Source organism: Amblyomma mixtum, chromosome 3 (assembly GCF_055824585.1).
Source record: "Amblyomma mixtum isolate Tamu chromosome 3, ASM5582458v1, whole genome shotgun sequence".
Taxonomy (NCBI): domain Eukaryota; kingdom Metazoa; phylum Arthropoda; class Arachnida; order Ixodida; family Ixodidae; genus Amblyomma; species Amblyomma mixtum.
Genome location: NC_143014.1, coordinates 341,389,752 through 341,415,703, shown reverse-complemented (window position 1 = coordinate 341,415,703; position 25,952 = coordinate 341,389,752). Strand labels below are relative to the sequence as shown.

Below are 25,952 nucleotides of genomic sequence, written 5' to 3'. Positions count from 1 at the left end.
AAGAAATGTGGCCTAGTTTCTGAGCTGTTGAAAAAGAGTGAGGAAACACATGAGATCAATGTGCTGTGTTATGCTACATATGTATTTGCTCTTTATTTATCTATGCTGCAACTTGTTCAGTGCCTTCGTCCTTTTGAGAATGTATTTCTGTGTATTTTTTTGTATACTCCGGGTATATTTGTGCATATATTTATTTTGATTACATGTCCTTATTGAAGACTGTTGTGCACCGGCCTGTCAAACTGTTGTGTTTTTATGCTTGTTATCATGTAAGAGGGGGCTGAGGCCTCGTCAGGCGACACTGAGCCTTTAGCGTCAGCCCCCTCTTAGGCAAATGTCTAAACAACAAAGAAAGAAAGGAAGGAAGAAGGAAAGAATGAAAGAAAGAAAGAAAGAAGGAAAGAAAGGAAGAAAGAAAGGAGGGAAGAAAGAAAGAAACTCTCTGCATGTAACCTTCATTTGCTTCATCGTCTCATAACCACTCGATTATTGCTACCACAAAATGATTAGATATGTACAGGCTCAAAACACCATTTGCAAACACGCGTTCAAAATAAATTTTGCCTACTGCAAATGTCGATCCCCTAGGAAAGGAATAACTATCGTCGTAAAATCGTTACCTAACACACGAACAAAATGGCTAACACAAGAATGAGCCCTGAAAATAATAGCTGCCGGTACGAATAAACTGGCCGCTATGACTATGAATTGAATTGTGCTCTCTAGTCTAGACCTAACCTAATCACAATGCACCAAAATGTCAAAATGTTAAAGAAATCTTCTACAGGTATTTGACGCTGTCACATCGCTCCCGCAGTCGTCAGTTCTGGTCCCGGTCCCCAGGCCACGGCGAGCCGGTGTGCGGGCATGCGGTGGCCACAAGAATTAAGTCGCCCGCGTAGCGATGCTGCGCCAAAGCTCTAGTACCACCGTCGCTGTCGGCAACACAGTGAATGGCGAGTCAGGGCCGCTGCGCGCTGCCGTCCCAGTTATGTTCGTGCCGAGCGCGCACAGTTATCTTGTCTGAATGAATAAGTTTTGTTGAGAAAGCAACACTACGCTAGTCGACGAGCCATTTCGTGGAGCTCTAGAAAGGCCAAGCTGCGTAAGCGCGAGGAGTGGGTGAGTCACACGGCGCACAGCTGGCGCGCCGGAGCCGCCGCCGCGCGCTCTCCATCGCCTCGCCGACAGTCTCCCCCTCTCTCTCTCTCCCTCTCTGCTGCGCAGCAGCGATTGCGCATCGCCATCTGCATGGTTTGTGGTGTATATAAAATTGGCAGTGGCTTAGCTCTGCTATGCCAGAATATACGTATAGCGCGAGGTGAGGGCGAGGTGTCCACATCTCGGTGGACACCTGAACCAGAGGGAAGATGCATAACTACCCCTCTTGGAACAGTGGACACCTCAACCATGATTTAACCAAGTGGCGGTAGTGACAGGTGTGTGCTGCATGTGTTGGCATTGACAGCGTTGCGCCAGAAACGCGGCGCTGAAGCCATCAGCCGTCGGCGTTCGTTGTGTTCATTGGCGTTGCTGTTGAGCATGTTTTAGACTCCGGTCATTTTAAGGAAAGGAAGTGCGCATAATGGCTCCCTGGGTCAGTGGACGCCTGAATCGTGCTTATAGGTACGAGGGGTGATGAGAGAGAGATGTGAACTGCAGGCATTGACAACGTTGTGCCAGAAACGCGGCGCTCAAGCCATCAGCCGTCGGCGTTCGTTGTGTTGATCGGCGTTGCCGTAGAGCATGTTTTACACTCCGATCATTTTAAGGAAAGGAAATGCGCATAATGGCTCCCTGGGTCAGTGGACGCCTGAATCGTGCTTATAGGTGCGGGGGGTGATGAGAGAGAGAGATGTGAACTGCAGGCATTCACAACGTTGTGCCAGAAACGCGGCGCTGAAGCCATGGGCCGTCGGTGTTCATTGTGTTCATTGGCATTGTCAACGTTTTACACTCCGATCATTTTAAGGAAAGGAAGGCGAGGGCGCGCGGCGAGGCACACCAGCTGGGCGTAGTGACGTCACTTGCTCCTCGCGCATGCGCAGTATGGTAGTGTAAGAGTACACGAACAGCGAGACTGTGGGCAATGTAGCTCACGCAACAATATATGGCTATGCGCAGAAGTTGCTTTCGCAATCCTCCAGGTTTAACAAGAGCTAAAGCACGGACAATTTTTCTTTCCTGGCAGCATTGCAGTCAGTCGCGGCCTTTGTTTGCCACGCATTCTTTGTGTTCGCCTCGCACTGTTCTGAGTAATGTAACTACATGTTTTAGATATGCGTTTTACTCGTGTCCTTAATTATATCAAGTAATCGCGATGCCCACTATACCTAAAAAGCTATTGTGTCATGCACTTAAGGTGTAGCTTAAGTGATTCCCGAATTTTTTGTGCTCTTATGCTCGCATTTGATTTGACACTAATAGGAAGTACTTCCCTTCAAATAATATCGTCGTTATGCGCTTTGGTAAACAAGAACGTGATATGCGACTGGCAGATCCTTATTTTTTTCACAAGGCGACTTTAGCGGTGCTCCTCTTTCTTCACACTGTCATAAAAGAACGGTTTAAGGCAATTCTCGATCTCCGAGTTGGCCTGATCAGAAAACGAGGCCAGACGAAAGAAACTGCCCTTCCATCTCGTTAAAATAGTCTACCAAAGATTGCATCCGAAATCTTCCACTCTGCTGTTTGTCAATCTCACGTCACATCACCAGCTAGCCCGATGTTAGTTTACTCCAAATATTAATGTCTTGGTGTTGATTACAATTTGTATCCTGTAATTTAACCGAATTCCTTTATATTAGTTTCATAGACCTTTTTTTCTACATCCACCAATGCGCTCGCAGAGCAAGAGGGGAATCCCCTGGCGTCGGCAGTAACCAGACCTGGTATCATCAGCGCCGCGACGAGCGAGGGAATCAGACGCCTACAGAGAAACACGCCCTGTACCTAATATTATGTACCTCAAATGGATTGTAATTAGGCGATTAATTAACCTAAATTAATTTATATTTTTTTATTTTTGATTCTAAGGGGCAAGGTTATATTGCGAAATTGATGGCCGTCAACGTGCAAGGTGAGCCGTGTTTTTAATTTTCTTAATCGGCAGTGTGGTTCGAAATACCGAATGTGAAAAATACGCATTTGACATTGCCTTTCCTGCATTACCTAACTATAAAGTGACGACGCAGCGGATGGCATTATTGCTGATATCAGTTTAACTTCTACATCATCAAATAGACCAACTGCCCATGTATTTGGCGCATATGGAGTGCGATAGGCCTCTTATAAAGATGCAATGCGAGAAAGCCAACTCAACGAGCTTTCAATGAGTATTTGCGACGTTCGATATTTCGTTGCACAACGTCGATTAAGAAAATTTCGAAACGCAGCTGACCTGTGTTGACATCAATCAATTTCGTCAAATACCCTTGCTTTCTAAATTCATAAAAGAAACTTATTCGTTAATTTCAGTTAATGAAAGGTTTTATAATTGACCTAAATTAGGTTTTAAATGTCCGCCTTGCTGTAGAACCCAGCTCAACAGATCACACCGAGAGATCTCTCATAGTTCTCGAAATAAAATCTGAAAAATTGAAAAAAAATCACCCCATTCATGTTTCTAATATATCCGTGAACTTTTCGCCTTACAGTAGTTTTAAACTGGAGAGACGCTGTGCTAAATGCCTTCTAAAATTTCTCACCGCTTACAGGAAAGGACAGTAACACGGTATACGATAACGTAAGCACTGTAATCATATCATATAACTATCTCTTATTATGAAGAAAACTGAAGTTGCATAGACTGCATTAAAACCTCCTGTTGGGCGAGTTAGTCGTTCCACTTGAAGTAGAAATGCTATAGCGCAAACAAAGACACGGACAAGAGAGACGAAACACACACACAAGTTGAGCTGGAGTTGGCAGCTAGCGCTTATGTATATGCCGTCTCTCTGGTCCGTGTCTTTGTTTACGCTATAAACCCTTTTGCATAGACTGGGAAGGCAAGAACATTTTGCGATAGCCAGCAAAATATTGGAACCTGTTTGCGAGTGAGAAGTAACAACCGATGGTCCCTGAGGGTAACAGATTGGATGGCAAGAGAACATAAGAAGAGGAGGCAACGGCGCGCATTCTCAGTCTAGATGGCAGATGTGACTAGCGGAGATCGGTGGGCCTTTTGCGGCATTCAGTGTAACCGGACTGACGACGGTGGTATTAACGGTGACGAATGTTAAAAACTGTTGTAAATTTCGTCAAAATCACATCCACATATTGGCAGTCACAACTCAGAGAATGGGATAACGATGTACTTTACTATTAAGTAGAACGTTGGACGGTACAAAAAGCGCTAGGAAACGCAGCCAAATTGGAAGCTACAGGTTGCAGGCTGCAAGGTGTTAAACACGCCTTCAATTTGTACTTTTAGTGCGCTGCCCTGTTTCTACTGCCCTGTTTCTACTAGCACCGGACTGTTTCTACTATACTGAAAGAGCCCATAGATAGCCAACTGACAATGAATATTTTCATAACACGGCCGCAGTGCAGTTAGAAAAGAATGAAAAAAAAAGAGGTGAACACGTAAAATATCAGTGCATACGACACATATCTTTGTGTAAGCTCGGTTCTTCCAGCTGCCTCGTGTACGTTGCGCTGGAATTTGGAGCGTACTACTGCTGTGGTTTGAAACTTCGCAGTCCAAATAAGCTGTATAGTTTTTTATGTGGTTTTAAGGCGCCAACAATATAACATTCGTTCTGCCAGTCTCTTTGAAAGTACGTCTATTGTGAATAGCAGGAAGACGCACAGAAGGCCATGATTGCGGACGATGTTTTACAGTCGTGATTCATTCTCTCAGTATGCTATTTTCTGAGCACGTACCTCACTTTCGCGAACGTGACGCTGTGCTCCACTCCGAAAGAATGAATGTTTGCGCCGGAAATTATTATTAGAATACCAGTGAGTTCACCTGAAACGGGGTTTCGTCGCTCAAGCTAATAGTATTTCAGGCTGTGCTCACTGGGAGATGAAGCAGCATTCAGGCGGCACCTTGCAGCCCCGTTTTAGGCAATCGTCCTGTTTGCTTCTCTCCACTAAAGATAAGGCGGAAAGTAACTTCATGATCATACATGTACCGCAGGATGACCTCAAGTACACGATTAGCAGATAGTACCGCAACGTGCCGCCTGTTACGCAGCATTGCGGCCGTGTATACAGGTAGCCCGATCTTAGGCAGGTTTACTGGAAACTTCTACGGACACACTGTTCATCACATTGGATAGAATGCGTCGCACTAGTCTACACAAAGAACCTGGATCGCTAAACGCGGCAGCCCGCTCATTGGCCAGAACACGTGCGGCAGCTTTCCAAAAGCTCTGAATTGCATGCGGATTGAGTGCCGATTTTGCTAGTCAACTAACGGTAAAGCTGACTATCCGAGAGGCACTACAACAGGTAAACATTGGCACGCTTAGGATTTTTTGTGAGGGCGTTCTTGTACTGCCAACAAACTGGAAGTCACGTCCAACAGCGCTGCATGCATCAGTAACTCAAAGGTTGCGCACGCTGAAGAATGTAGCTTGGCAAGCTGTCTGCAAACGTAGCCAGGCAAGTACGTCTTACCCTGTCATCTTTGCTTCCTCTCGAACGTGTGCTCGCCTTGCAGGCCACCAAGGCGAGCGTTGTCACGAACAACGTATTCTCGACGCTGGCGAACAGCAGCACGCGCGCGTCGAGCGCGTTCGAGCCGTCGGGGCGTCACGCCAGTCGCCGTCTCTGATTGGCCCATTGATTGGCGGCGCCCGCAGAACACGCGTTGCCCCCAGAGACGCCGGCATGACACCCCCTCCTGCCTTAGCTCGGCGAGCCTGCAGGCGTCTCAAGGGAATTATTCTTGTTTTGCCGTGGAACAGCCGACACGACTTCGCGTTTTCACGAATGAGCTCTCTCGCTAGTCGGTTGTCCCTCCGCGCGCTTCGCTTGTAGGAGAGCTTCGCCGTATCTAGAAAGCAGGGGACAAATTGGCCCCGATTTGTATATTTTCTCTTTAGCAAGATGGTCGTAATGAGCAGATATTGGTTCCGTCAGGGAACTGTTATCAGACGACTGACAGAACTAGGGCAATTTTATTCCGTTAAAGGGTCAGTTTACTGACTCATATCGATTGTATATTTTTATTCAGCAATTGAATGGTCCTCACTGAAATTAATGAATACCCGGCAGTGGCGGAGATAAACACGCCAGAATAGCTTAAAACCTAATTTTTCCGTCCATTATTCTCCTTTCCCGCGGTAGTCGGCGCCTACAAACTGATATCAGGGACACGACGACTGCCGCGACACGTACGCCACACACAATTGCAATAATTATATTGGCAATAATTGAGCACAGGTTTTGTCACAGCTACTGTGCAGGGCACTAAGGTGGTTTTAAAAACGCTATAACTTACATAAGACTGCTGACTTTATCACAGATACTAGCAACCGCTTTTCCCAGCAGCACCGCTGCTTAGGTTCTGTTTAATGTCGCAAATAGCACAGTGGCGCTCTGCCCGTCCGAGAACATAACATCCTTGAATAAGATTCAACTCGCCCAACTTTCCACCTTACTACTATAACATCCTTGCTGGAAAAGTATGGCTAAACTGGGCAAAACAGAAAATTCGCGAGCACATGCATGGGCCCACAAATAGAATGCCAAAATACATCACTACAATGATGTTTTTTTAAATAAATAGCACAGTGCAGTAGAAAGAATGCGCTTAAAAATACGCCGCAGTTCGGCAGTACAATGACACAAGACTACAAACAGGAAGCACACAAGTAGAAGGCATACCTTTGCCAATACTTACACGTTTGGCCTAAACAGTAGGCTCGGAACACGATTGTGTCGCTCAAGCTTTCAGTCGCGCTTTTAATTCTCTTTCGCAAGCGACTGAGACTTTTCTTCCCGTCGCGGGTTCGGCTCTTTTTCCTGCCTCTACAGTGGTTTTTCTTCTTTACGCGGTTTTAGCTCCGCTTCCTATTCCTACTCCTGTCTGTGTTTCTGCTCATTCTTCGAGCCCTTCCCTTTTTGCTGTGGTTAGCGCGTTTGCTGCGAACAAATTTAACGCCCTTTCGCTCATGACGGCTCCGCTCCTGTCTTCTTTCTTTTCGGTGTGCGCTCTTCTGTTTGCGCTTTCGTCTCCAGACGGAGTCCTTATTGAACGCTGGGCTAGTTCATCTGAATTTCTTTTTCTCTTTGCTGCGATGCTCGTGCAGCTCACTTGCATTCGATTCAGCTGCCTTCAGCTTAGTTCTCTTTCGTTCCATTCTCTTCATGAATTTTCTCCAGGGTTTCTGCATTTCGATTCCACCTGTATTGGCGGTGCTGGATTCGCTTCTCTTTGTCATTATTTTGTTTCACATTCTCCTTCGGGTCAAGCCCGGTTCATTGTCAATGGTGCCATCCGAGTTGTTCTCTCGCGATGAAGCAACTGGTTTCGCTCTCTTTTGTTCTTCGAGGACGGAGCTTTCTTCTTCCAAGTCCTTTTTCTTTTTCTTCTTTCTGACTACTCTTCGAGCGCAATGCTCAGAGCTCGGCTCAGGAGTCATTGGAGAATCATTCTCCTCACTTATGAATTCTCCTTTGCCAATTCCTTGCCTCAGTTGGTCACTTTTAGTGCCGTCGTAAACAGACTTTTCCTCAGTCTGCTCCTTCCCTTCCACTGCACATTCTCCTTTCTCAGAGGTAAACATGTCGTCGCCTTCCTCATAGGCAAAAATTTCCTCGCCTTCCTCATCGGGAAAGCCCTCCTCGCTGCTCGAGGGTTCACTTGGAACGGATTCCAGGTCTTTACTGAATCGGAGCTTTCGCTCTCTTCGGCATTTGACCGCTCTTCCTCACGGTCCCTACTGAAACCTTCTGGCGTGCAGCTCAGTGATTTGTCTCTGGAGCTCGAACTTCTTTCGTCGTCTTCCGGCGACTTCTTTTTAAGGTGCACTCTGACGAAAGCGCCAGAATGGCCTTCTCCTCAGTGCTTACTACCTGGGTAGTAGCTACACATTCACTTTCTTCAGGAATTGACACTCCGGTGCTGTGTTCACTCTCTTCAGTCTCAGTTGTAGAAACGAGCTGTTCCACAACCAAGTTCTGACCTGTGGTTCTACGTACGAAATTAAGTGCAAAACACAAGACGATCACAAGAAAAGTGGACAGGACAACGCGCTACCAAGGTAGATGTACTATGGTAGCGTAGGCTCCATAGAAGCCCATACGTTCAAAACATGGCGGCTCATGGTGCGCAGCCAGCGCCATCTTCGAAATGTGTGGACAACTAAAAAGTGACGTCATAATTAAAACAAAAACGTGACGTCGAAGTCACGTGTTTTAGTGACGTCATATTCGTGACGTCAGTGTCACGTGCTGCTAGGCGGGAAAAATAAACTGCTGAACGCCGCGACGCTTCAGCGCGACACCCGACACGAGAACGAAGAAAGAAGACCCGACGAGTGCCGACCACCAACGCTATTTTTAGGTAGTCAGTTCTCGTTGTGCCTTTTTCCTTCGTCCTCGCCTCAGGTGTCGCGCTGAATGTCAGGGTTGTAATGTGGCAACATGCGCAGTTATTTATGTTACTGCCACACACCTCTTTTTTGCGTACGGGGGCCCCATGGCCACAGACGATGCCCTTTTGGGGCAAAAGCGGCAGAACCGCACCCAACCGAACGAAACTACACAGAAGCGCTGGCAAAAGGGAAAAGCGGAAACTGTACACGAACGATGCCCACCAAGAACTCGGGCAACAAGCAACGAGGAAAAAGTAGGGCTAGCAGAATCGAGTTTCAAACAAAAGCAAGCAGAATGGTCAAAAGATATGACAAGGGTATGACATCAGAGCACCGTCAACCTTGGCATCATCCCGCTGCCATTGCCGCTGCTCTGAGCGAACGCTGTCATAAAAATTTTTACAAAGCAAGCGCTATAGTTTCTAACAAAATGCACACAACTAAAACATTTCAAAAAGGAATCACTCCAATTGTTTTTGAATACTTTTGAAACACAAAATATGTCCTAATTATTTTCCTCTTCTAGTCGTGTCTGTCCACTCATTTCATTTTGGCGCTTTAGTTCCACTAATTTTGATGTCGCTAGCACTTGGTTCTGGACCGCATTCGAGCTCCGGCTTCGCGACCTATTTCAATTGACCTTGGTGCTACTGTCAACTGACTCTTTATTGAAAGAAACACGCAATATATAGGCACGACCGTCACACTACCTATCAGCTGCAGCAAACGTCAGAATGATGTAAAGGGTCAAAAAAGCGGTAAAAGGCACAAAGACTTAAAACACGACGTAGCTAAAAACGATAAAAGCGGCGGAACAACATTAAAAAGCATGAAACGTGGTGTATTGGGCTAAAGAATCTTGACTGAATGGAATCCAACACGCTGATAACAAAGCGATATTGCATAAAAACCTAACATATGCAGTAAAAGAACACGTGGAGCAAGAAAACCCTGATAAAAAGCCTGTGCACTGAACACTTCACATTACATTAGGGGAAAACACCTGTACACGTTCTCGTACTCATGCAGGAAAACATTTCTGAAAGGCCTTCTTCAGTTTTGTACAGTAAGATAGATGCATCGCTAACAGCATTTACGCCCTATTTTCTGATCAAAAAAGCTTCTTTTAATTCACGGGACACTCGATCATGGCCTCCACCTAAAACAACGGTTTTCTCAAAAATGGGCCGGCAGGAGTTTAGTTTACACTCCTTGCAATAAAGAGGCAGATTCGAACCTGTTGCATTCCCCATCGAACGTTCATGCTCCCTCAACCTTTCATTCAGGCAACGCCCTGTTTGTCCAACATACACTTTTCCACATGTGAGTGGGATCTGATATATAACCCATTGACTGCATTCCACGTACCTACGAGTGTGTCTGGTTCCACATGATGTTTCTCCTCTTTTTTCAGAGTTGACACGAGGACACAACGAGGCTAGCCTACAGGGAGCAGAGAATACTACTGGAACCTTAAATTTAGATGCAACATTTTTTAGGTTATGGGCAACGCGGTGGGAGTAGGGCACCACACTTGGCTTAATTCTTTCCTCAACAAGCTTTGGCTGCTTTCGTTCCACACCTTTTATGCTATGAAGAAGGGACTCCACCACACTTGTCAGGGCAGACTGTGGGAAACCTGCTTACTGAAGCCTTACCATCTGAAACTGGAAGCTTGTTTCCATGGTATGGTAACAGGACTTCGCCGTGGCGGCCTTTAAACCTGACATGGCAGTGGCTTGCTTCACTGTCTTAGAGTGCGCCGATTTATAAGACAAAACTCCTTTTTGGGCACGAGGGTGGTACATCCAGCACATCCTCTCATTGGTTATGAAAGTTCCAGGTATAAAACCTGTAATTTATCAGTTTCCGGTTGCTCCTGTGTACACTCCAATCCTTCTCCGTTCTCGCTAAAAATTCTTAGAATCCCGTTAACTGTGCCTAAGTAGGACTGTGTGTGCTGTTTACTTGGAGAGATTAAAATATCATCGACGTACCTGAAAACCTTCAATGCCCTATATTTATCTAACTGCTGATTGACACTTCGATCAATCATTGAAAGGAAAATATTGCGCAGAACCGGCGCAACACAGGAGCCAATACAAATCCTTTTCTTCTGTATAAACAATCCACTGTCAAACTCTACCGCTGTAGCATTATGGTAAATTTCTAACAAAGTCATAAAATTCTCCTGTGACACACCAGCTGCGTTTTGAAAGGATGTAACCCTACTTTCCTCAACGCACGCTTGAACGGCTGTGAACAATTCCTTATGAGGAATGGAATAGGAAAGATCTTTCGTATCAAGAGAAAAGAAATACCCAATTGGCTGCTTATCTTGAAGAAATTCTAAGATATCCAAACAATTTTTTTTTGTTGCGAAAGGATCAGTGAACACAAGGTGGTTAAGATGCTTCAAGAGGAATTGACTTACAAGGCGTTGCCCAGATCCCCGTTCGCTTACAATGCAACGGAATGGCACATCCTCTTTGTGGGTCTTAGCTGTAAAAAACATGCTAAGACTTTTGTCCTTGCTGTCACTAACGGACTTTGCTAACCTTTGCAGTTGCAATTCGTTGCAGAGGGCGACCGATTTTGACTTGGCCTTCACGGGCTTGAGTTTTGTCGGTTTAAAGTGCCAAGCATCGTCACCCAGATATCATGGGCAGCCTGTTTAGCAAAGTCTGTTAGTGACTGCAAGGGCGAAAGTCTTAGCATGTTTTTTACAGCTAAGAGCCACAAAGAGGATGTACACCCTTCCACTTTTTCAACCTGAACGCGCGAGCATCGACTGCCCGGTGCAGCGGTGCATAGGCGAACCAGAGCGGAAATCGGGAGAGGGGACCAGCATGCGCGCCGGTCATGTCGCTGCAGGTATCGTCGTCTAATTGGCTGTTCTGTTTCGTGCGAAGCAACCCCTGCGATGCAATTTTTGTGGCCGAGTTATGAGAGCATTTGTTTCGTGTTCTATCTGATGCGTGTTTATGGCTCTGGGATGGCGCAAACGCGTAGCGTTCCAGGCACGACTCTAGACTCCGGTTGCATTTGCGGGTAGCGTCTGGAGAGCATTTGCTTTAAATAGCGAAATTAAAGCGTCAATAGGCAGGGTACTCTTCGGTCAGGTTTTTGTAAGCAACGATTGCAACTGGTTTATTAGGAATGCTAGGCTGTTCTCAAATGTATGCTCTTTTCAGAATCAACCTCGCTACATGTCGCGGACAAAATCACTTGCTCGCAGCTTCTTGGGGCTCCGATGCATAACATCCGATATTGGCAGGGATTGCTTCCTTCGCACTAATCAAAACAGCCTAGCAGACGACCCTTAGTCCAGCAGCATGAATTGTGGCGTGCCGTTGCCCTCGCAAGCTTTCCCCTCTCCTTCTTCTTCAGGCGCCGCAGCGCCGGGCAGTCGACACTCGCGCGTTCAGGTTAAAAAAGTGGAAGGGTGTGCCATTCCGTTGCATTGTAAGCGAACGGGGATCTGGGCAACGCCTTGTAAGTCAATTCCTCTTGAAGCATCTTAACCACCTTGTGGTCACTGATCCTTTCGCAACAAAAAAAATTGTTTGGATATCTTAGAATTTCTTCAAGATAAGCAGCCAATTGGGTATTTCTTTTCTCTTGATACGAAAGATCTTTTCTATTGCATTCCTCATAAGGAATTATTCACAGCCAGCATGCATTGAGGAAAGTGGGTTCACGTCGTTTCAAAACGCAGCTGGTGTGTCACAGGAGAATTTTATGACTTTGTTAGAATTTTACCGTAATGCTACAGTGGTAGAGTTCGACAGTGGATTGTTTATACAGAAGAAAAGGATTTGAAGTTCAGAATGGTGCAAAATACACACACACAGGAAAAAAGGGGATGACACAAAGGCGCTCTTTGTGTCATCCCCTTTTTTCGTGTGTGTGCGTCTTTTGCGCCATTCTGAACTTCAATCATGAACGAACTAGCCCCAAAGCAAGTTCTTCTGCAAAAGGATTTGTATTGGCTCCTGTGTTGCGCCGGTTCTGCGCAATATTTTCCTTTCAATGATTGATCGAAGTGTGAATCAGCAGTTAGATAAATATAGGGCATTCAAGGTTTTCAGGTACGTCGATGATTTTTTAATCTTTCCAAGTAAACAGCACACACAGTCCTACTTAGGCACAGTTAACGGGATTCTAAGAATTTTTAGCGAGAACGGAGAAGGATTGGAGTGTACACAGGAGCAACCGGAAACTTATAAATTACTGTTTTTATACCTGCAACTTTCCATAACCAATGAGAGGATGTGCTGGATGTACCACCCTCGTGCCCAAAAAGGAGTTTTGTCTTATAAATCGGCGCACTCTAAGACAGTGAAGCAAGCCACTGCCATGTCAGGTTTAAAGGCCGCCACGGCGAAGTCCTGTTACCATACCATGGAAACAAGCTTCCAGTTTCAGATGGTAAGGCTTCAGTAAGCAGGCTTCCCACAGTCTGCCCTGACAAGTGTGGTGGAGTCCCTTCTTCATAGCATAAAAGGTGTGGAACGAAAGCAGCCAAAGCTTGTTAAGGAAAGAATTAAGCCAAGTGTGGTGCCCTACTCCCACCGCGTTGCCCATAACCTAAAAAAAGTTGCATCTAAATTTAAGGTTCCAGTAGTATTCTCTGCTCCCTGTAGGCTAGCCTCGTTGTGTCCTCGTGTCAACTCTGAAAAAAGAGGAGAAAAATCATGTGGAACCAGACACACTCGTAGGTACGTGGAATGCAGTCAAAGGGTTATATATCAGATCCCACTCACATGTGCAAAAGTGTATGTTGGACAAACAGGGCGTTGCCTGAATGAAAGGTTGAGGGAGCATGAACGTTCGATGGGGAATGCAACAGGTTCGAATCTGCCTCTTCATTGCAAGGACTGTGAACTAAACTCCTGCCGGCCCATTTTTGAGAAAACCGTTGTTTTAGGTGGAGGCCATGATCGAGGGTCCCGTGAATTAAAAGAAGCTTTTTTGATCAGAAAATAGGGCGTAAATGCTGTTAGCGATGCATCTATCTTACTGTTCAAAACTGAAGAAGGCTTTTCAGAAATGTTTTCCTGCGTGAGTACGAGAACGTGTACAGGTGTTTTCCCCTAATGTAATGTGAAGTGTTCAGTGCACAGGCTTTTTATCAGGGTTTTCTTGCTCCACGTGTTCTTTTACTGCATTTGTTAGGTTTTTATGCAATATCGCTTTGTTATCATTCTGTTGGATTCCATTCAAAGAGGCCGCCCAAGCCAAGATAACTGAATCTTGTTCTGCCATGTTGGTGATAAAAAGGTGAACTGGAAAGTTGATATTGAAACCATGTTCTTCGTATTGTTACAATCTAAACTAAATGGTTTTGGCCAGTTCAGGCCTAGTCACCGACTGTCCATTCAACACATTATGATTGCGAGAATCTCAGGGTCACTGTTACTACCATAAGAGGGTTGTCCAATATATTTTTGCCATCTCATCTGTTACTTAATTACTGATGAAAATGAAGAGAAAGTCAGAGGTACCAGCTTTTGATGGATGTTTTCATTTTGTTAGTGGCACCACTGATGTTAAAGCACTCGCAAGCAAAACATCGGCCTATATGGTTGTGCGGTTAGAACAGACTGCCGTAAACAAATTTTTGACGGTGGATTGTGTTTCCCCTATTGATAACCACCGTGGAATGAGTGCTGTGTATGGGAAAGTGTGTAATGTGTGGAGGCAGGAGTTGGGTACGGACTGTAAGCATGGAACAGTGAGCCACATAGTGTGTGAAAGACAAGGAGCGCAGTGGATGCCCGCTGTCTGCATCCCAGCAGTGAGCTTGCTGCGCGTGTATATGAACTGGGCTGTGATGATCGACGCATTCGACAGACTTATTGTGGACATCTTAGAATCAGTTGAAGATACTGCACAACTTTCGCGCACTCTGCGAAAATTTCGTCCTCAAAAAATTGCCCACGATTACGTTACTTCCTAATGCGAAATTTGAGCGCAGCTCATCAGCTGTTTTAGCTTTTCGATAGATTGAGGCAAATAATTCGAGCAAGACATATATGCCAAATTCAAGAGAACTTGTTATTTTTCACACATTCTCCTTCTTCAAAAAACACTCCACAAACAGTTCTTGATTTTTATGAAGGAAGCTTTGTGGTCCGAGAAATAGATGCATATACGCTCGACTTGCTGCACCAGTGCCTGGTCTTCAAAGACGAGGTCTACGCAAGTATTTCGCGAAGTTGTCACAACCGTGGGTGGCGTTACGAGTGAGAGAAACGGGATGTTCTCCAGCATAAGTGGTAAGAAATTCCGTTTGTCTTTCTATGCACATTAGTGTCCCCACCCTCCCTGCCACCCAGGCAGGTGGCAGTTATTGGCTGATCGCGGGAGTTCGATCACAGTTGTCAGCGCTAACGCATGCAGCCCGTATCTCTCTCTCGTCACCCCATGTACTTATAAGCGCGATTCAGGCGTCCGCTGACCAAGGGAGCCAGTAATGCGCACTTCCTTTCCTTAAAATGATCAGAGTGTAAAACGTTGTCAACGCCAACGCCAATGAACACAATAAACGAAGAAGGCCTACGGCTTCGGCGCCGCGTTTCTGGCACAACGTTGTCAATGCCTGCAGCCCAAAGTTCTCTTTAATCACCCGACGTACCTTTAAGTGTGATTCAGGCGTGTACTGACTCAGGGAGCCAGTTATGCGCACTTCTTTTCCTTAAAATGATCGTAGTGTAAAACGCTGTCAACGCCCCCGCCAATGAACGCCGACGGCCTATGGCTTCAGCGCCGCGTTTCTGGCACAGCGTTGTCAATGCCTGCAGCCCACAATTCTCCACGTACCTATAAGCGCAATTCAGGCGCAGTTCCTTTCCTTAAAATGATCGGAGCGTAAAACGTTAACGCCAACGCCAATGAACACAATGAACGCCGACGGCCTATGGCTCCAGCGCCGCGCACCTAGCACAACGCTGTCAATGCCTGCAGGCCACATCTCTCTCTCATCACCGCGGTTCAGGCGTCCACTGACCCAGGGAGCCAGTTATGCGCAGTTCTGTTTCATAAAATGGCACAACGTCGTCAAAGCCAACGCATGCAGCGCACATCTCTTTCACTACCGCCACTTAGCTTGAAACATGGTTGAGGTGTCCACTATTCCATGAGGGCACTTATGCGCCGTTCCCTTGCTTTGTAAGCTTCCGCTCCATTGGTTTCGCAGCTTAAAGTGCGACTAAGGTCTCTACTGCTGGTTACAACGGACAACGGTGACGGCGACGCCGCGAAACGGAGAAACGGGCGCCAAAGAGCTGCGCTCTAAAATTTGATCATTGAACGGGCCAACGTTCGGACACACTGAAGGCGGGAGGCAACCGCCACGCTGTCGAAGCTGCAGTTTCTGAATTTTCTACCTCACCCACCCTATAGACGTGACGTAGCTCCAAGTGGCTTCTGGGCATTCTCGAAGCTGAAGGAACATCTGAAGGGCATGCGTTTTGTATCCGATGAAGAGTTTCCCAATGCTCTGCCTATTTGGTGTCAGTAGTCGTCCTCATTGTTCCCTTACAGCGAGCGATCAGTAGTGGATCGATAGCAGAATTGCATGATTGTTGGTGGGGACCATATAAAAAAATGAATGGTATTCCCGAAAGAAAACATTTCTAGCTTTATTTTGAGTGTAACGTCTTTCATTTTCATCAGTTACAGACGAAGCGACAAAGTATATTAAACCCCCCTCATATTTACACGCATGTAAAATGAGTTTTCCTAAAGATTTTTGTATCTTAAAGTCTACCGTCATGTTAGATTAGAATACTGCGATTTGATTGTCTTAAAGTGATCCAAAGGTGCAGCCATTTTGAACCAATCACAACTGTTTCGGTTTTCGCAGTTTTCCGATGTTATGTTGGAAGCACGATTAGCATGGGAGCCATGATGTGTCAATCCATTCAAAGTCAGAACATTGTTCGTTGCATTCGCTGCAATACCGTGCCTGTTGCATCGCGGTATCCGGTTCTTTGCACGTGAAATCATAGGTGGCGCAGTTCATTCAGTTGCTACTGCTTGCTACAGTCCACAAGATGTCAACACATGCTCAGCATGGCGCTCGTTTTAAGACGAAAGCTGCGGCTGCCGCTGAAGCTGCCTTTTAAAATGCGAGACTGACCGTAATTCCGTGGGCCTCATTTTGGCCGTCACATCGAACTGGAGGAAAACGCGGTAGACTGACTGATCTCGATGGCATTGAGGTTGACATCGTCTGAGACGTCGACCGCAATAAGGAGGGCTAACTCCGAGAACTCAACCTTCAAAAATGAGGAACAGTGAATTCGGAAACAGGGCTAGTGTCAACGTCCATTAAATGTAGTTGCTTTTTTGCATTTGTTGTTCTTCTGTTACATTCGTGGTGCAATTTTTGCACACACTAGTCAACGTATAGTCACCCCTCGCGTTATATCTGTGTCGTGTTACATTCGAGTAAATACGGTAATAATGTCACATTTATCCTGAATGAAAAATGCACAACATGGCTTTACTAAAGCCGAACAACAGCAACGACAACCACAACACTTTTTTCCAATTACCAGAGAAAATATTTTGCATGAGGGAATACAGGAAATACTGAATCACATCTGAGGGTGACAAAGCAATGCATTTGTGGGAGAAAAATAAGAAATGGTAGTTTCTTACAATGAATTCAATGACTGATACAACTGTGACAGGAAGGCAACCTTCCAACAACAGTTGCAAGCATTGCGTCAGCATTTCATTGACACTTTCATAATTTCATTCAGATTTTTTGCATGAATTTCGACACTTCAATACCTCGAGCAGCACATCTGGGCGGTTACACTGCTGAGATATCAAGTCCTGGCACCCTATCAAAATCACCTGTTCCCTAATGATAACCTACCTGTCAATGCAGTTTACGAATGCAACCTTCCCTGTAAGTGCAGTGGACAATGCATATTGGCCTTGCCTGCACAACTACACTCTCATTATCACTCAGCTGGTCCCTGATTGGAAAAACCATGCTGTCATGCGCACAGACCACCGTCTCAAGTGATTGAAAGGTAGCGGGCACAACAGCGCAATCTTAAAAGGAGTGCAGGCACCAAATTTTCGTTTGGAGTTTCTGCTTTGAATGATGGACAAGCCATCAGTAAACACAAATCATCACAAGTAAACCACCCATGCCGGGTAAATAATTTACAATCGAACATCATCTCTTCAGCAGTTTTCGTTCCAGCAGGCGAATGGTGGCTATGCTCCGAAGTCATGCAAACTGGTCATGCAAAGCATATGAAAACAGCATTTGTTTCATTCCAGCTCTTGAGCAGGCTGGAATGAAGATTTTGGTGAAGTAAAAGGCCCAAGCAGTGAGTGCACTGCATGTTTCTTACACATCACGTGACCTAAGCGGAACTTTGATATATTACTAGCCAGCATTAGCCAGCCAACCGCCATTTAGAATACTGATTAGCTGGTGTTTTGTTTCGTCCTCATTCACCTCTGCCGCTTTTTTTCTTGTCCGCGATTAAGCGACAATGGCTTCAGCGGCAGTGGGACTTTTTGACATTGCTGCCCTTTAAACAGAAATGATTATGAAGGCAGTAAGCTGTCCTCTAACACACTATTTTGTAAAAGGGAGTGAGCAAGAGGGCAACTTACTCCCTTTTTTCTCTCACATACAGGCATCTTCGCTTTTAGAAGATTGAGAGCCCCTGCCGTAGAAGCCATGGCACACTCATTTTCAAGCGCCCTGCTCTCGTGCGCATGCTCACCAGCCAGTGAAAAATCCCCACCACACGCTCGTGCCTTCATCTTCCACTGCAGAGTGAAAGGAGGAGCAAATGCAATCGACGAGTGCAAACAACAAATAGGAACAAGTGCAGAGCAAGACAATGTTCAGCGCACCATGAACAAGACATCTTGCACGCAATAAAGCATCAGAACTTGAACATGGATCTTGCTACAAACGCCTGCAAATGTTTCCAATGATCGGGAAAAATGAATTCTCGAGAAATAGTTTGCAGCTAATTTCAGGCCGTCAGGCATCGGATTCCACACTACAAGGTTGCGCACATCACATACATAGCCTACAAACCATTGCTCGTGAAGTGCGAGACGGAGTATGCTGCTCGTGCTTCAAAAAAAGCTCAGAACTAAAACCCAGTGCGACCATCGGAATACCTGACCAACTCTAAGTCATCTCCAATATACTTTCCAGCTGAAGTTGTACTAGGCAGAAGCAGAAACCCATAGCTGAGGGCAGTGGTATTCGATGCAGTGAAAAGAGGGGTCTCTGCAGTGAGCCACCTCCAGCATGTATACACTGTCTGTACACCATTTCCTCTGTCTGAACACATTGCATCTCAATACACCACCATTAAAAGACTACATTGCTGAACACACTGCATCTACTTTCCAAGCTGCTGGTTTCAAACCCGAACTCATTTTAGAATGGCTGCGATGGCCCGGTACAGTCAAAACACACATTTTGAGTTCCGCTAGGCTGTTTGGTTTGGTTTCATTAGCTTTGCTCCCAGAGACTGCCAGAGTGCCATAAGCAAGCACTGCATGCTTCAATACTTGCTCGGACAGCAGCGCTTACCAGGAACAGCTTCATCTGCAACCGATCGAGCATGCTTTACCAGTCTTTCCAACACTAAAGGGCTCAAAACGAAACAAGTTTTGTTTTACAATTTGAGGAGCTTCGAGGGTTAAAAATGTACGAAGGCTGTTGGGAAAGCATGCAGGTCTGTATTTATTTTTTCCGGTAGCAACTTATATGGCGGTGGGGCCACGAAATAAAAGTCGCAGCAGCATTCATACTTTCCCACACAGCATTATGCCAGGTGGGAACCCCGTGACGATGTCACCGGCTGGCGTGGCACATTTCCAGAGGAGGAAAGCTTCCTGGAATGAAGAAAATATATTTCATCCACCATAAAACCCAAGCTACACTGCTTGCTGACGGACAGTGGAAATCGGGCTGCTGCAGGTGATGTCAGCACTCAGCTTCTAAGTGCGGCATTGCGCCATGTGAAGAAGCCAGAATACCGCTTCGATCGGCAATTACTACGTCACCGTTTCAAATAGTATCATCAGTAAAAAAGGAATTTGCTTGCAAATGACATCCAGTCTATTTCTCCGAACTCATCAAGGTCTGCAAACTGTCCTGCGCATTAAAGGACGCTGAGTACAAAGTGGAGTTAGCCTATATGTGTATGTGAAGTTGGCATTCTAACAACAGAGACGAGCCTAACTGAAAATTTCATTTTTATAAACTACATGAAAGGCCAGGAGCAATACAGGTGAGCCAGCACCGGCCAATTACTGCACTGAAATACGTGCTTCGACACTGAACTTTTGGCCCCGTTGAGAGAAGCTATGGTATGCTGCCATTCACTTGAAAATTGTGGCAACCAGTCCTTCTTGGTATAGGCATCATGCGTTCCAATTGCAAGTTTTTTCCACAATTCGAATCAATTTTCTCAGGTATAAATGTGTTTTCTGTTGCCGAAAAAAACGTTCCCGTGCGTACCAAGAAAAACCTAGCTAAATAATCAGTGTTTACTAAGAACAACAATTCGATGCAGTTACCCCCGCTGCCCATTAACCCTCGTATGTCTGCTGGCTACATGTGTCCCACTGGCTTCAAGCGCCAAAAAACTGAAAACTGTGGACCTACGTGTTATTGTTTTGCATACTGAATACTACCGAATTATGAAACAAACCATTCAGCAAATTTTTACCTTTTGCTAAGAGGCCTTCCTGGTGTTTTGTGTGTCTTTAAGCGTGGATGTACACTTAGACGAAGCCCAGTTTGGCGAGAAAAAAGAAATGTGAAAAACTTCAGACCTTTAGTATTGCTCAACTGCCTCATAATACTTCATGGCGCAATTCTCAATTCTAATGCAAGTTGTATTATACACCCAAAAGACAGTATGAATATGCACCACATTCGAGGCCTTTTTACGAAGTCATTAGTACAACAGTACCCCTTTTTTCTATAAAACTTGTGTCTGTAACGATTTTCTAGTGATGTCATTCAATTTCTAGAGTCACTTTAACTGCAAATTCACCATTTGCATGCGTGTCTCACATGCATTGCAGATTGTGCCGTACACTAAAGTGTTAAGAGCGCCAAGCCGCACCTTTGAACTGGTCGACGCTCGAGAGGGAACTCCGCGACTGTCTGGCAGAGGAAGGCTGCCGCTGGGACCATAGGCTCTCGAGGCTCGGGGTCGAGTACATGGACTCCCTGGAAGCCCGGTCGGTCCTTGCAGACGGTTTTGCGCACTCAGGTAACTTGGCGTCGCAGAACCTCACCTGGGCCTGGAGGGAGCGGTTCTGCACGGAGGAAGCAACCGCAGAATGGCACACCGAAGGGGCCGAGCTTCGGATAGAAATCGCCACTGTCACGCAATTATCATTCAAAAGCCGACTACCATTGTCTGCTTTTCTTTTCCATCAATTATATTTGCTACTGCACAACCACCATTTTGTATTGCATTTGTTTGCGGCAACCACTGAGAAAAAAAAAGTTCCGAAGTACTATTTGTATGCTGGGATATATGGATAAAGTAAACCACGTTTAGTCTTGAATCCTACTAAGGTGCACTTTTGACAATTCAAATATCTGGCAATTCCAACAAAAACTGGTGCTCCCTCGAAGTTTTAGTTAATGATATTCTACTGTAACCATGAACAGGGATAGGGTCCATTTTTACCGAGAACAATAGCTGAATGGAGTGTGTTCTCAGTGATCCGCTAATTACCAGTGTGGATTAGCGAATTATTTTCCCACGCACCTCTGAGGCGAGCTTGTTCCGCTCCTGCATGGTGGCGGCCAACTGCTCGCTCTGCTCGGTCAGCTGGGCCTTGAGCGCAGCGATGTCATTGCTGGAGTGCTCAATGCCCTCCTTCATCTCCCCAATGTGCCTGGTCAGGCTGGACAAGAGGAGGAGGAACGATTGTTTCAACTGCCTCTCTACTCACGCAGCCAACACCGATGACGGAGCTGCTGTAGACACCGGTACTTACGCCGCCTCCCGCCTCTCGCCCAGAGCTGGCTCGCTGTGGTACTTTTTGTTCCAGGCGGCAACCTCATACCTAAGCGTGTCCTCAGTCTTCTTAAGGTAGCAGATCTTCTCGTGGTCCGTGTTAGCAGAGAGCAGGGCAGTCTGGGTCATCCTACTAAACCGTTCCGTGGGAGACTGTGATAGGAAAGAAATAAAATAGGCGAGCCTGGACATCATATCACTTCCTCCCCATCATGCATCATTAGGCTGCTTAAAAAAAAAGATGTTTCTCCGAACTGTGATTTGTTTCGCAACTGACTGCCCATTTGTTTTGCACAAGTCATTTGTCAACCACCTTTCGCACAGTTGCAGGCTTTGTGCACGTGATTACTGTTTGAAGTTACAGCATGTCTTCCAGGAAAAAAGAATGCGACCAGTAGGAAAGTACGATCGTCCACAAATTTGTCTAGAGCGCTAAACAGTGCACTCAGTTGTAGATTTATGACAACCGCCACCTCCTAGCGGACCCAGCACATCTTTTGAAAATATTGGAAGTTATACCAATGTCATCAGGGCAGTTTCAATGCCCTGAGTCAATGGACATCCAGCTCAATGAAGATTGGCCAGTGCTACACAGCCGTTTTCAAAGAACATTTGGACGGATATCGAACAGTGTAGTTTCGCTAATGAACATTGTAATCTCAAGGGTGATTGAGAAATGCCTTGCACTCACCATGGGTTGAGAAAACAACACATAAAAACTTGAAATAAAATATATTTGTTTGATGCCAAAATATAAGACAACATTAGCCGATTCACGCTAACTTTTATTGGGTAGTCAAAATGACAGTGCGCAGAAGATCCGGCGTTCAGATGTTAACAAATAGATGCTATTCTCGTTAGGCGTTGCAGCGTTCCACTTCGTTTCTCTTTTTTTTTTTCGCCTCTTAGCGTGCTTTGCGACCAGCGAGACCAAGAAATGCCCCACAAATGCTGCCTCGGTAGTGCCTATGAACGCAACAAACAAAGCCACTGATCTGTGGGTGCTTTGCCGACGAAAAGTGAATGCTTCTGAAATGAAGCGCGCATCGCTGCCTGTCGTCGGTGTGCCATCGCTGTCTGTAGCTTGTGCCTAAATGAAGTTTTTGAACAGCTTTTTGGGCAAAAGGTTTTTGTTCATATAGCATTCACTCCAACGTCAAGCTCATTATACTGAGATTCATTTTGTATTTTTTTTCATTGTTGCTACCCTTAGCACCATCTGTCGAATCGCATGCTCGCTGCTCATTCAGTGATCATCGAAATTTGGCGTATGGCATTGGTGCATCTGGATAGCCCCCGAAAATTTCGATGGCTATTGTCTCAATGGGCATTTATATTGCCTGTGTGAGAGGTGTGTTAAACAGCCCATGGGAATGAGCATGCTCGATAAGCTGTTGATATGACGCAAGTGTACTGCCCAGTGCGCTGGCTGAGTGCTCTAGACACGTGTGTGGACGACTGCACAATCCAAGCCATATGGTTGGACTAGCCGTTACTGCTATACGTTGTAACATGCAGCTGGAGTGGTCTCACAATCTTTGTGAAGTCCGTAACACAACACTCTTCATGATTTCTATTAAGTAGTGACTGTAGAACCTTGATTAAACGACTTTCAGGGATCTGCGCGAAACCGCCATATAATCCGGACGTCGCATAATATAAAATCTCTCAAAAGTGACGCAATCACGTAATATACATGTCCGCTACTCTGGCTTTCAAAAATTAAAGTTCTATTGCCTGCGAGTTATAAAGACGTCCGTTTTCATTCTGCGGGATTTAGTTTCAAGACCGTGCACATCCAGGCTTTTCGGCGTCGAATAGGCAGTCTTGGACTGGGCACGCGAGCGCTCCTATACGTGCACGTTAAGTAGATGTCCCATGCATCTCAAAAACGACGATTTGGACGACGAGCCAGAAACACATACATGGCTGCTCCGGCTTTTCCAAGATATTTTGCGACGCGCAGTACGACAATTCCAGCGACATGTCTTTCAGGCTTCCTCTAGCACCATTATCGCTCTACAGCAGCTGTATCTCTGCTAGAAATTCGCATCGTAAAGAAAAAAAAAACACGATGTTCACCTGCACCGTGAATGCGGTGGTGGTGCGCTTTATGCTAGCAGGGGTGGCCCACTGGGTGACAACAAGCCGATTGCTCCCCACTCGCTCGGTCGCTGTAGTTCCAACGTGCTCTGTAGAGAAGCTGCAGCGGCGGTTTCGAACTAGCTGCCGATTGTCTTAGCTAAGTCTAATCTTGTTATGGCATCTACATAACACTAGCAACGTAAGAACGTAGAGCTGATTTCCCCAATGCCTTAGTCAGCGAAGCGCTCTGAAAAATAGGCCAGGGGAGCCGCCTCGCACCGACGGCCGTGGGTTCCACGTGCGGAGTAAGAGTCCCAGCCGTCGGTAGAACACTCATCACAAATCGCCGTGCTCTCGATCCCATCTTTGTGCGCACATCTGCATCTTGATTACGATCTGGAACCAGCTTGGTTGACGTCATGTCTGCCAATAAAATGCTTCGCCAGCATCTCCCATAAGGTGTGGTCACCGCCGGCCATAGCACGAAGCGGGGCGTTCATATTTCTCCGTCGTATTATCGAGGCTTTTAATGCATTATCCCTAGAGCCGATTCGCCAGACCAGGGCCAATTCGTCACAAAATTCACAAAACGGAGACGCATAATCGGGGTCCTACTGTAGTCATCGTTTATCATTAGAGCATGCGCAGACTGGAACTTTCTCATCTAGTGAACAGTATCAAGAAGGGCACAAAATGGTATGTGATGTTCTGCTTTGGGGTGTAAAGCGCGATTGTGGAGGGCTGTGGATTATTATCCAGGGTCTTCCACTATGCCGCCTCTCCTTAGCATCTACTACTAGCTAGTTGATACGAGACCCTCTGCTCAACAAGCACAGAACATTCAGTGACAACACACATTCAATGAAATACTGTCTTCTGCAATTGAAGAAAAAAGTTCTTAGAAGCAATCTTGAAAGTAAATTGCAAACCCTGACAACGAGTGGTCTGTGTGAAAACGTATAAGCTTCATGGATGCTCATGTTATTGGATCTGCAAGTGATGTCCAGCCTAGTAACAATTTAGATACTGATTGCAGTCAGGTTTAAAGGGGCACCTGCCAAATTCAGAACAGTGGTCTATGCTTTCTTTACAGATTTGCCCCTTCGAGGCATGTCCAATCAACATTTGTGGGTTGTGCGGTTACGTTTACTATCTTCGGACTTTTCTTTTTTACATGTTTTCGTTGGAGAATAGAAGGGTGGCTTGCTAGAATGCAGTGACAATAGTACTCGTGAATTCTTTGAACAGAACTGCACGGATGTACTACTTAGGCATGCGACCTAGTGAAACAATTCCAAAGTACAGCAAAAGCTTGTTAATTCGAATTCCGACGTTGACACAGTTTGAATTAAGAAGTTGGAGCTACTGGAAGTGAACAGAATATGCTGTACGCTGCAACAATTGGAAGCTGTCGGGTAACGACTTTAGGCTCTTCTCTTCTAAAATATTCAATCCTTACTTTGTTTTTTTCCGGAACGCAACAGCCTTAATTCTTTTCACCCATATTTATTACAGGACTTGCGATATAGCAAATGGCGGAGCGGCAGCAGCAGCGCTAGCGTTCTTTCCTGTGCGAGCCCAAAGATTCATTGTCCAAGTGAGAAGTTAGGTGGCGACGCTGCAGTTCGCGTACTAAGCACTGTCGTCGTGTACTTAGCACTCAACTTACGTAGATGAACGGAAGGGGCAGCAGCAGCAGCACCGCAGCCGAAAGCCTTGCAACAGTTGGACGCCTTCGAGGCTGGAGCAGCTGGACCCCCCTGGCGGTGGCGATCGCTCGCATTACTAAGTACAAGGGGCCCAGGTGGCGTCGGTGACTGCGCCTAAGACGTCAAGGGACAAGAAAATGGCTAAAAAGAAACAGCCCGGGAAAGAATCGTCCTTCTAAATTTAAAACGATGAGTCCTAGGATGACGTGTAATTTGAACAAATGAAATCATGACGTAAAGGGTAAACGCAAAACATTGCCCACTCTCAATGAGAACAGCGCAATCTCAACCACGTTATGTAACACTTATCTTTTGCTTAGTGTTACAAACATATATGCTGCGGTTGGCCTCACAATGAATTACAAACTTTGGGATGAATTCTCATCTATGCGACGGCAAACAGATGTACTTTCGCTCTGACTAATCACAACTCCACTGTCCTCTTTTAAATTGCCTCTCATATGAATATACATTTGCAGCTATATAATGAGATCACCCTTCTCACCGGCATTCATTATTATGCTCGTAGTTATGATTCTACCTTTCTGCATCATCATCAT

The 25,952-nt window shown here is 45.8% G+C and overlaps 1 protein-coding gene across 1 annotated transcript in view; it reads right to left on the bottom strand.

Annotated features, from left to right (window-relative positions):
* LOC149356147 (uncharacterized) overlaps positions 1 to 5,738 on the bottom strand; it is an 86,592-nt gene extending 80,854 nt beyond the window's left edge. The window contains exon 1 of the mRNA XM_089577750.1: positions 5,626 to 5,738. The gene's annotated coding sequence lies outside the window, so the exon portion shown is untranslated. The remainder of the gene's footprint in view (positions 1 to 5,625) is intronic.
* Positions 5,739 to 25,952: the final 20,214 nt, after the last annotated feature.